The sequence below is a fragment of the Aphelocoma coerulescens genome, chromosome 18 (assembly GCF_041296385.1).
Source record: "Aphelocoma coerulescens isolate FSJ_1873_10779 chromosome 18, UR_Acoe_1.0, whole genome shotgun sequence".
NCBI lineage: Eukaryota > Metazoa > Chordata > Aves > Passeriformes > Corvidae > Aphelocoma > Aphelocoma coerulescens.
In genome coordinates this window covers 4,554,397-4,564,584 of record NC_091031.1, presented here as the reverse complement: position 1 = coordinate 4,564,584, position 10,188 = coordinate 4,554,397, and the positions used below count along the sequence as shown (strand labels likewise).

The window sequence follows — 10,188 nt, the reverse complement described above, 5'->3', positions numbered from 1 at the left end:
AAGTTTCTAGGAGCACAAGGTTCAGCACTACTGATCCAGCCTCCCACTATCACAATCAATTACATCATATCACTCTTTTTGGCAGGTTATTCCAACACTTAATTTTAAATTTCCAGCCCTAATATCATTTGTTCTTGTGCCAGCATCGTAATTTAGTTTAAACAATTCTCTTTTTTTTCTCTGATCTTTACCTATCAGATGTATTTACCAAAAACAATCCTATCTGCTCTAGTCTTTGTTTTGAGAAACTAAACAAATGAAACTCTTCTAGTCTCCTCTTGTTCTAAACCCTCTGATCATCCTTAATGCCCTTCTCAGTACCTGCTAATCTTCCTTGAACATGAGTGAACCTGTATCTTCTAGGATTGTATTTGCCTTTCCATATCAGATTGGTGGCACACAGTTATCCCTCAGAGCAAGTAATTCTCTCTGGTTTTTTTCTACCACCCTGCTTTTGTCATTCTCAAGTGAGTAATGTGATATTCTAGTGATTAATTTTTAACTGCCTGTCTTTATATTTGGTCTATTCTATCTCAAATTCTGTCATTAAGTTATTGCTGATCCTTCTCTGTATTAGCAAAGCCTGTGTCCTCAGCAAATTTCTTTATGACATTCCTACAGCTGTGCCAGAGTCATTAACAAAACAAGTAAGACTGGCTCAAGAATGACCCTTGAGGAGTTCCAGTCTCTAAGTGCCTCTGTCCGGCATTTCTCCTTCCCACGGACCTCCCTGTCCTTGGCTTTAGCAGTTCTGCATTTGCCATCCACGCTAATCCCCATCTTCTCAACTTCAACTACTAATTTACCATGTGGTGTAATATCAGATTCTTGACTCAAGTCTAGATAGAGTATATCACCTGTATTTCATTTGTCTTGGAGAAAAAAAAAATCAGTCATCAAAGAAAAATATGAGGTTAAGCTGAGCTCCTTTAATGTGCCAGTTCTTTCCAAATCCTGAGGTGGAAATCTGCCAGTGCACCTTGATCTGAGCACATGGAATTCTTTAAGCTTTTCCTTCCGTCTCACATGTGATAATTTTCATTCCCTTCAGTATGTTCCTACTAGAAATCCTGCCTTTGCCCCACTGTCCAATATGATCATCTCTACTGAAAATGTAGGTAAAGAGGTTTTAATTCATTTTGTACCATATGTAGACTGGTCTAATCTCAATCCCATTCTCACTGTATAACAACCATGTTTTTCCTCTTTTCCTCTTCTGTATTTATCTAACTGAAACCTTCTGCCATCTGTTTCATTTCCTTTTCAAAGTCTGATTCACAACTTTACTTTTAACATTTCTCATTCTACCCTTTTATTTTCTAACCTCAGCAAATTAAAATGGGATGACTGAGGCAAATAGTGCCTCCAGTCTTGCCCCAACACGCTTCTCTGATGCCACACTCCTGGCAAAGATGACAGAGTAGCTCATAAAGCAGGTCCAGAACTGCTGGACTGAACATGCCCCTGGCACAGGGGCTCAGCCCTGTGCAGGGTGATGGGCTCCAAAGGCAGGTGGTCATTCCCTGCAGTGGTTCCCCTCCAGACCTCTGATTTCAGTCCCTGGCTGCACCTGAACTGAACTGCACTGAACTGAACACCCCATTGCTGCTCAGACCTTCTGCCCATCACTTGCCTGCTCTCAGCAAACTTCTGCATGTGTTTGGGGCTGGTTATTTATCCCACTGGTTTTGGAGTGTTGCCCTTCAGGGTTTGTGTCCTCCTGCATGTTCCAGCTAGTTTTGGAATCCAGTTCCCATCACATTCAACTCCTCAGGTCTTCAGTGCAGTTGATTCCACTCCTTTGTTCCCTTAATTTCTCAACATTTGTGCTTTGTGAGATGAATACTTTGGTGTGTGATTACAGACAGTGCTGGAGATTCAGCCCTTATGAGGTACCTTTAAAAACTCCATGTTTTAACCAGAGTCTTTAGAGGCTCTGGAAGATTCAGAGCTTGGTGCTTTAGAGACAGTGAAAGAACTTCACCTGCCTTTCTTGTGTGTGTTAGACACTGTAACCCTTCTCAGGATGAACAAGCATTCTCATTTTATGGCCAACTGAGACATAAAGAGCCTAAAGATGACACTTCAGAACATACTGCACTTTATGAGGAATTAGTTAAGTGCCTGAGGTGAAGTACAAAGCCTCCTAATCCATTGAGATCACTGCAGCATCCAGACCCTGCCCACCTGACAATGAGAGCTATTTGCTTTGAATTCTGTCTGGTTCTCAAAGAAATCAAAGTTCACCCAGACCATGGATTAACCTGTCCCAGATACGCAGCCAGGACAGCCAGCAGAGGCTTAGCTTAAACTGGCTGTACAAGGCCAATTCTAGAAAAGAGGAGCCAAACACTCAAAAGACATCATGAAAATGTACTGGTCACCCAAATCCCTTTAAAAACCGTCATGTAGGGTATCTGTCCTCAGAGTGGGAGTTGAAGGGGGTCACCCACTTGCTCATTGACTTTACCCACTCCCATGAGAATCACTCCAGGATCCTGCCTGTGACATGTCCCTGATTTACCTGTTTTCTGAGCTGCAGAACAGCAGCAACACAGCCCTCACTTCCCAAAACAGCATGAGAGACCTACCACAGTACAAAGGCCATGCCACTGTCCCAAGAAGATGGAAGATAGATGGAATCTCTTCCATTGGCAAACTGATGCATGTTCCACCCATGTAGAAAGAGCAGAGCAAAGCAAATTTCTCTCCTCTCCATTAGTATACTTGAAAATACTCTGGAGGGGGAGAAAAACTGTGCCCTACTCCCAGAGCATGTCTGCCTCGAATTCACAGTGCTCTGCTGGGCACCTACTGACCTTGGCAGTGTCACAGGACTAGTGTTTGTCTAAAAAAGTAACCTTCTTGTGAACAGGCTCTTTGCTTTGGGAAACACAAAGCAGTCTTGTCTTCCAAGTGTCCAAGCCTTCTTTTTATGTCCGTTTAGTCCTTCAGTAGCATTTATTTTTGGCCTTGAGAGAAAAACACAACTCCACATTAAAGGGATGGTGTCCAGTTAAACCCACAGGCTGCACCACCCTTTACTCCCCCCTTGCAGGGGAAGATGGTGGAGGAGGCCAGCAAAAAACAAGAGAAAAGTCTATCGCCTGTTGGGCACAAAACTGCTTTTGCTTTCTAGTGAAAAGGAGCAGACCATCCTCAACAACACAGAGCAACTGGCCAAACAGGCCAGAGTCTGGATGCCTGAGGCTTTTGAGCAACAGTAATAACAAGTCCAGGGGCCACATTTCCATTTGTCCTGGAAAGCTTTTCCATCTGGGATAGCTCAGAGCAGGGAGATACCAACGTTCCACATTGTTGTCTTTAGTTTGTGGCAATGCCAGACTTCAGCACATCACCTATCAATGATACCAAATCAGAAACACACCCTTTCATGCTGCCCCTTGGTGCCCACAGCCCTTCCAGCCCCTCAGGACAAGGCTGCACATGCTGTATGAGGGAGCTGAGGAGGAGCTGCAGGTCACCACTGTCTCCTGAGCCAGCTGCAGGCACACATCCACCCTGTTTGAGGTAAGTGCTAAGCCAAACAAAGTGCTCAGGCTTCCAGTGGATTATGCTCACCTGTTTAACTCTGCACAGGAGAGGTATTCCCAGAGCCAGTGCCAACTTTGTCACCTCCAGAATAGTCCCATGACTGTGTGTGGCCTGAGGCAGCTGCCGAAGGGCCATCTAAGGGCTCACAAAGCTGAAGCCTGAGGCATAAAGTTCAAGGCAGAGGTTCTGTATGGACAGTGTGTGTGGTCAGGACCTGCACTCCTTGGGGGAGAGGCAGAGATGAGAGCAGGAGTGCCTCAGGAGCTCTTCTGACTGTATCTGCAAGAGGAATTAAGCTCATTTTGGCCACAAACTATGTTTTGGGCCACCCATCAGCATTCAGCATCCCAGGTCAGAGAGCTGTGCTCCCTGCCTATAGCACAGTGACTGAGCTGGGCCCCTAGAACAGTCACTTAAGCACCCTGCTCTCAAGTTCTGTGGGACAGCGACCGCAGCCCTGCTCCCTGAAATCAATGGGACTCTGGCCACAGCCCTGATTCATCTCCCTTCTACATCAATACCTTATCTTTTAGGTCCATTGACTTCAGTGATTGGAGCTGTCAGGCCCTGGATGTTCATGAGGGCATCGCTGGGCCCAAAGAAATGGAGGCAGCAACTCCTGGAGGATAGAAGCTGCAATCCCAGGAAAGCCTGTGTCTGCCTCACGCTTAGCGAGTTAGGGGAATATTAACAACACATCTCTCGGAGTCAGTGCTTGTGGATGCCTGGCTGACTTTGGCAAGGGGCACTTTGAGAAAGATAAAACTGCATTTTCATTCCTGAGAATCCTCCTCCAGTAATGAGATGGGCCCCATGGGATGCTGGTAACATATTGGTATTGTCTGCAGAGTACCTGGGGGCTTGGGGCTGACACTGTTAAACCGTACACATGAACCACCACTGAATGTCACCAGTCCAGACCCAGGATTTACAAACACACACACAGTCACAGGTAGTCTGTCCTCCAATTAGTCTGGGAATCTAAAAAAAAAGAAAACAAACCCAACCCAAACCTCTCAGTCATTTCATATTCTTCCCTTTGCATATAAAACATCATTAAAATAATTAGAAAAACAGATGCATTGTATCAGTAACTGACAAATTAAGAATTCAGTCATGGTTGTTCAGAAACCCACTGCCTCCTTGCAGTATCAATAATGATTATTTATAGCCTGCTCTGCAAGAAAAGCAATCCAGAAAAACAGAATTATTATAATGTAATGCAGTCATCCCAGGGAGAAGTCTGGTGCAAGTTGCAGCCGAGATCTCACACCATTTTCTTGTCTTGAATTTTAAACTTTATTGTAAGTACTGTTTGTGTATTTTGCAGAGAATGTCTTGGTACCTCTATAGCAAGTGCCCATTTTATTCCTGCTGAATTTCATTGAACTTAGCCCTGATTTATAAGAGGCAGATCCATATTACTGCTTTATAGAGCAATCTCTTAGCTGCCTATTCACAAGGATGTGCAGCCTGGCAAAAGAATGAGCTGAGGGAATGAGCTGGGTGGCAGATGAGCTATTAGTCTCAATGATATCACCATAGCATCTGGAGCAGTTACACACAGCACTAACACAGGGTATGAGAAATTCTCTGCTCTCAAAAAGAGCTAACAAAGGAAATACACAGAGGGTGGGAGGTATGGAAGAGCCATAGAAAAAAGGAGCTGTACAATGTCACATTGCCAGCAACTGAGAAAGGCAGGAGCAAAGTCCCCGTCTCTGCCCCCTCCAGCTTCATGCTACCTTTGCTCTTTCTGGTTCCACATCTGGATATAATGCATCTTTAACTGGAAGCTCAATTCAGAAAAAGAAAGTTGTTTTCTTATTATTTCGTAAGAGAACTGGCTTTCTGCTGCTTGTGCAAACAAATTCTTTCCTGTGATTAATACCTGTCTCCTGTGCTGAAGACATCAGTCTCTGCATGGATCAAACCTTAATGAAGCAAAGCTCTCTTCTCAGAAAAGAACATTTCCCATTTTTTCTGCAGACTTTCCTCCTCAAAATTGCCCTTGTTTAGCCCTATGATAATTTTATTATGCACTCGCAACATAACTCACAGTACTTCTCATTATTGTGTGCCACAAGTGTTTACAGAGCCATTTTTTTGGCAGATACCAGCCTTTAGACATTCCACATTTCCTGTTTCACTGGAGCCAATCACTCACTGTTCAGTACTGAGATGCAAGTCCCTAATTAATTTATACACAACGAAGCACTTCAGTCATTGCAATGAAAGCGTAATGGAGAGCAGGCCATTAGCAAAAACTGGCTATCGAGCATGGAGAAATTATTTTTTTTTCATGTTTCCATCAATATTAAGATGGACTCATCATCTTGCAAAAAACCCCTCCCCCAATCCCAAACTGCCTTTACACTTTTCCACTAATGCTGGATGGGATACCTGGGCCAGTTTTGTTTTCTCTCACAGCAAGGAAACCTCTCTGATTTGCTGAGAAGAACTGGGGACTTCACAAGGGACTTCACAACTGGTTCAACCCTACCCATATTCTCTTTATAGAATCAGCATATAATAGCCTGGTTTTAACAAAAAGAAATCAAGATTAAATTCAATATATTTTGAAGGAGTGAAAATTCCCAGCAACAGCTGAAAGGGAAGTGGAATCTATAAATGCCTCTTTCATCTTTATCAAATTACTATTCAGCGCAGTTACATTTATTGATAACAACATCCTTTAAGCTACATTGTGAAAATCCATTAGCAAGAAATGCTTTAAAATGTTCAACAGGCTGTTGATGTTCAACAGATGATTTACCAAAAGCTAAAACAATTAAATACTATGAGCAGAGTGGGCATTTTCATGGGCCATGGAGCTTGGCAGGAGGACATTATGGTATGATCAGAAATGGACAGTTTGCATAGCATAACATTTTAATTTTATCATCTCCATTAGCACAGAGTAAGGCAAGCAAAAAGTGTTTTCTGACTTTTCCTTCGTCTCACTTCTGTATGTACTCACCCCTAAAATTGCTGATGGGCATTTCAAAGTCATCACCTGTGGCATTTGCTACACACTGAGGTACCAGACTGCTCTGAATCAGGTTTGGAGAGGAACCTACCTGTGAGAGCAGAGCACTGCTCCCAGAGGAAACATCCTCTGACTATCCCAAAGCCTGACAAGAAGAGCCCTCTAAGAAGTTGTTTAATTGTCCCCATGAGGGTCTGACCAGGGGGGCAATCACTGCATTGTCTTGTCTTTCAGCACACTCTGCACTGGCCCTGGAAATTCTCATATTCCCCTCCTGTATTTCTTTACCTGTTCTTTTAAACACAGTTGAAATGTTGATCACTGCTGAGCAATCACTGTGAAGGAGCTGGATAGTGACTCTAAATTCAGGTGGAGGATTCTGTCATTATTTTCCCACAAAAAAAATTGCCATTCCCTGACTTTTGTGCACACCCTGCACCGCGGAAGGTTCACTCAGGTCCTGGGGGATCGTTCCAGAAGGACAGACTGTGAGTCCTTCTCTCGGTTGTTTCCAGCTTGGAGCAGAGAACAATAATGGCACAGAGATCTCCACTCATTCCCCAGCCGTGACTGCAGCTATCGCAGCCTCCCGCTGCACCAGTGTAAGGAGGTTTATGATGACATTTTCTTTGTTGCTGCAGAAGGCAAAGCCTGAGTCAGGGATTACAGGGAGAGGCGAGGGGGAAGGGGCAGGAGATGCAACCACAGCCATGGAGGAAGTGAAACAGCAGCTCTGGGGTCTCCATGCACTTTCTGGGCTGCACAGTGGGTTGCTGTGGGCTGTGTTAGGTTTTGGCTTACCTGCTGGTAGATCAGATTCCCCTTCCAGATTTGATCATTCCCTAAATCCATAAAGAGATGCCTGAGACAGGTCAGATTTTTTCTGAGGCAGATACACACAGTGCAGCCCAATTCCCTCCAGAGTGAAAAGCTCTTTGCACCTCAAAGCTGTAGGTTTAATTCACCCCACCCGACAGACAGACCTGAGTCACAGACCAGCCACCCTTGTGTTCATCTGTTCCCCCAGGGCCTTCCACTTAGGAGCACAAAGCAGTGGCAGAACAAATTTGTGGCAGAATGTATCTTCTGTAATCACACATGAGCCACCTTGTTAGATCATTTTCTGTCCCAGCTGAGATTGCAGCTCTGTGATTGCTTGTGATTGAGCAGAACTCAAAACCACATAATTACATGGGCCAAGGCACAGACATCAGCAGATACAGATGCTGGTGCTTAGCTGGGAAAGTGCAGCACTTGGCGGGGAAAAGAAAGTTGGAAATGATGTGTACATTCCACCTCATCCCCGCTGCAGAGCTTTTGGCCTTCAACCTGTGCAGAGCAAAAGGCTGGGACTTCTCAGGTGTAGTAACAGATTGAGTGGCATGAAACATCAGAAAAACTCTGTCAGTGCTTGAGCTGGTGGGCTCAGCTCGCCCAGCCAGATGAAAGCAGTCTGGACTAACGTTGGTGAGACAATACTTGGCATGTCGCAGGCACATCATTCTTGGCTGTAACATCCCCCTGCTGGTTCATGTTCTGTTTTCTCTGTTGTTGACCTCCAGTGATGGAAGAAAGGGGCTGGACAGGGAGAGGAAAAAGAGAAGGCAGTGGATGATGCTGGGAGCAGAAGAGAGGCCTGAAGGAATTGGAAAAAGAAGGAACAGCTGTGGGGCTGGGAGGAAAATGGAGACAGGGAATGAAAGAGATATGCTTCCCCTTTGGGAGGGTGGGCTGAGCCAGTGTGAACAAAAAAAGGGCTAAAATGAAAGGGAGGAAACCAGAGAAGAGAAGAAAGATGGAACAAGGGAGGTCACAGAGAACAACAGGAAGCAGCACCAAGAGGACAGAGATGAAGGCTGGGACATGTTGGGGAAAAGCAAACAGTGAAAAAACCTTCAGGAACATTATGCAAAAGACAGGGAGAATTAGAAAAAAGTCCTATGAAAATGCCAGCTGCCCAGCTGCTGAAACTCCAGTACACTTACATCAACAGCACCCCACAGATCAGCGCCAGGGGAGAAGGTTTGGGGTTGATTTTTAGTTGCACGGAAAGGCTTTCAGCGATGCTGAACATGAACTTCAGCTCCCACTGAAGTCAGGGTGGTTTAGAGGTGCTTACAGCCACAGGAACTCAAGATCCAGCATGATAAAGCCCATGAGACCAGAAGCTACTTTACGATCTTGAGAACAACCAGCTTTTAGCTTGTCTGGCTCCCACCTCGAGACCCAGGGTGATAAGGACCAGCACGTGCAGGGAGGGAGTCCAGGGCAGGGACATTGCCCAGCTCTGCCCTGCACCACAGCAGCCATTTGCTTCCTTGTCCCCAGTGAGCATCGAGGTCCTTCATTTACATGTCTAAGCTTGAGTAGGGGTAAGAGGCATCCTCTTTGCTTCTTGAAGTGAAATGTTTGGCTTATTGGCACAGCTTGTTTAATTTGGCTCTTAGTGCTCGGTCAGTGTTATTAGAGAAAGCAATAAAAACGCATTAAATACAAGGAACTACATTAAAACAACATGGAGTTTGCAATGCAAACCAAAAACAGCAGGAGGGCTGAGTATGGAGACTGCCATTCCCTCCTTCAATCATCCTCTTCTCCCTAAATATGGAGAGTGTTATGGTGGAGGGGTGGAGGGCTCAGTGGTCACCATTCATCTGGGAAGTGTCAGATCTGTATCCAAGTTTGGCTCCTTCCCCCAGTACCAGGGTGGCTGCTGAGGTCACAGGTGGGGGCAGATATTTCACTCTGATGCCAGATGACAATTCAAAAGCACTGAGCTCCCAAAACTGGAGCTTCTGCCAGAGTTTTGCTTCAGTGCAGTCTCCCCAGAGGCAACTGGTGTCCATCCTCAGCCATATCTCCCTCCAATCTACATAAACCATCATTAAAGTGCACCTAAAGTGTTCTTCCTCTCCACACATCCCTGCTGAGCTGCTTCCAGACTGAGTTCTTACACTTGCCATGTTTTTCCATTGTTTTCTTGTGACCATATAATAAGGAGCAGACCCCCACCACAGAGAGGTACTGAGATTCATCAGAGTGATTCATGTCACCTGCCCTGGCTGGTGCTCACTGCTTGAGCCCAGCTTTTGCAGCTCAGTCAGATTTCCTGGTTTCAGCTCCGGCCTTGAGATCTTTAAGTTGCCCATTTTATTAACTGATCTGAGCCATAGCTGTGTCCCCACATTTCTTCTGCACCATGAAAACCACAACTGCATGTTACATTTGGGAAAATGGCAAGGTGATTGTTGTGAAGCCTAGAATTCCTAAGGAAACAAAGCTTTACATGTATTCACTGTGTGCGTGTGTGTGTGTGTGTGTGTGTGTGTGTGTGTGTGTGTGTAGTTCTCGAACAGCGTCAGACAGTTTCAACACAACAGAGGAGAGGACCTCTCAAAGCTCTGAACCTCCTGGAGATGACTGGAGATGACAGCTGGAGGGTACAGACACCATTAGTATTCCCCGAGGAAAAGGCAGCGGTGAGTGCTCTCTCCACAGCAGACAGTGGAGAAGCCACACGGGTGAAAGCTGCTCATTAGACCTGCTGATCAGGAAATTACTCCTTAATAATCTCAGTGTGCCTGAACATCTTCTCTTGCCACTCTTATGGGAGCTGGAAGCTGCACAATTGTTACATTCACAGA

At 45.3% G+C, this 10,188-nt stretch overlaps 2 long non-coding RNA genes across 4 annotated transcripts in view; both read right to left on the bottom strand.

Annotated features, from left to right (window-relative positions):
• Positions 1-10,188, bottom strand: part of LOC138120188 (uncharacterized) — a 42,874-nt gene that overhangs the window by 22,647 nt on the left and 10,039 nt on the right. The gene's annotated exons all lie outside the window — the stretch shown is intronic.
• Positions 3,588-10,187, bottom strand: LOC138120189 (uncharacterized). Its single transcript, XR_011155774.1, has 3 exons — positions 8,530-10,187; positions 7,346-8,122; positions 3,588-7,179 (listed from the first exon to the last, which is right to left on the bottom strand). It is a non-coding gene; the product is annotated as an uncharacterized lncRNA (long non-coding RNA).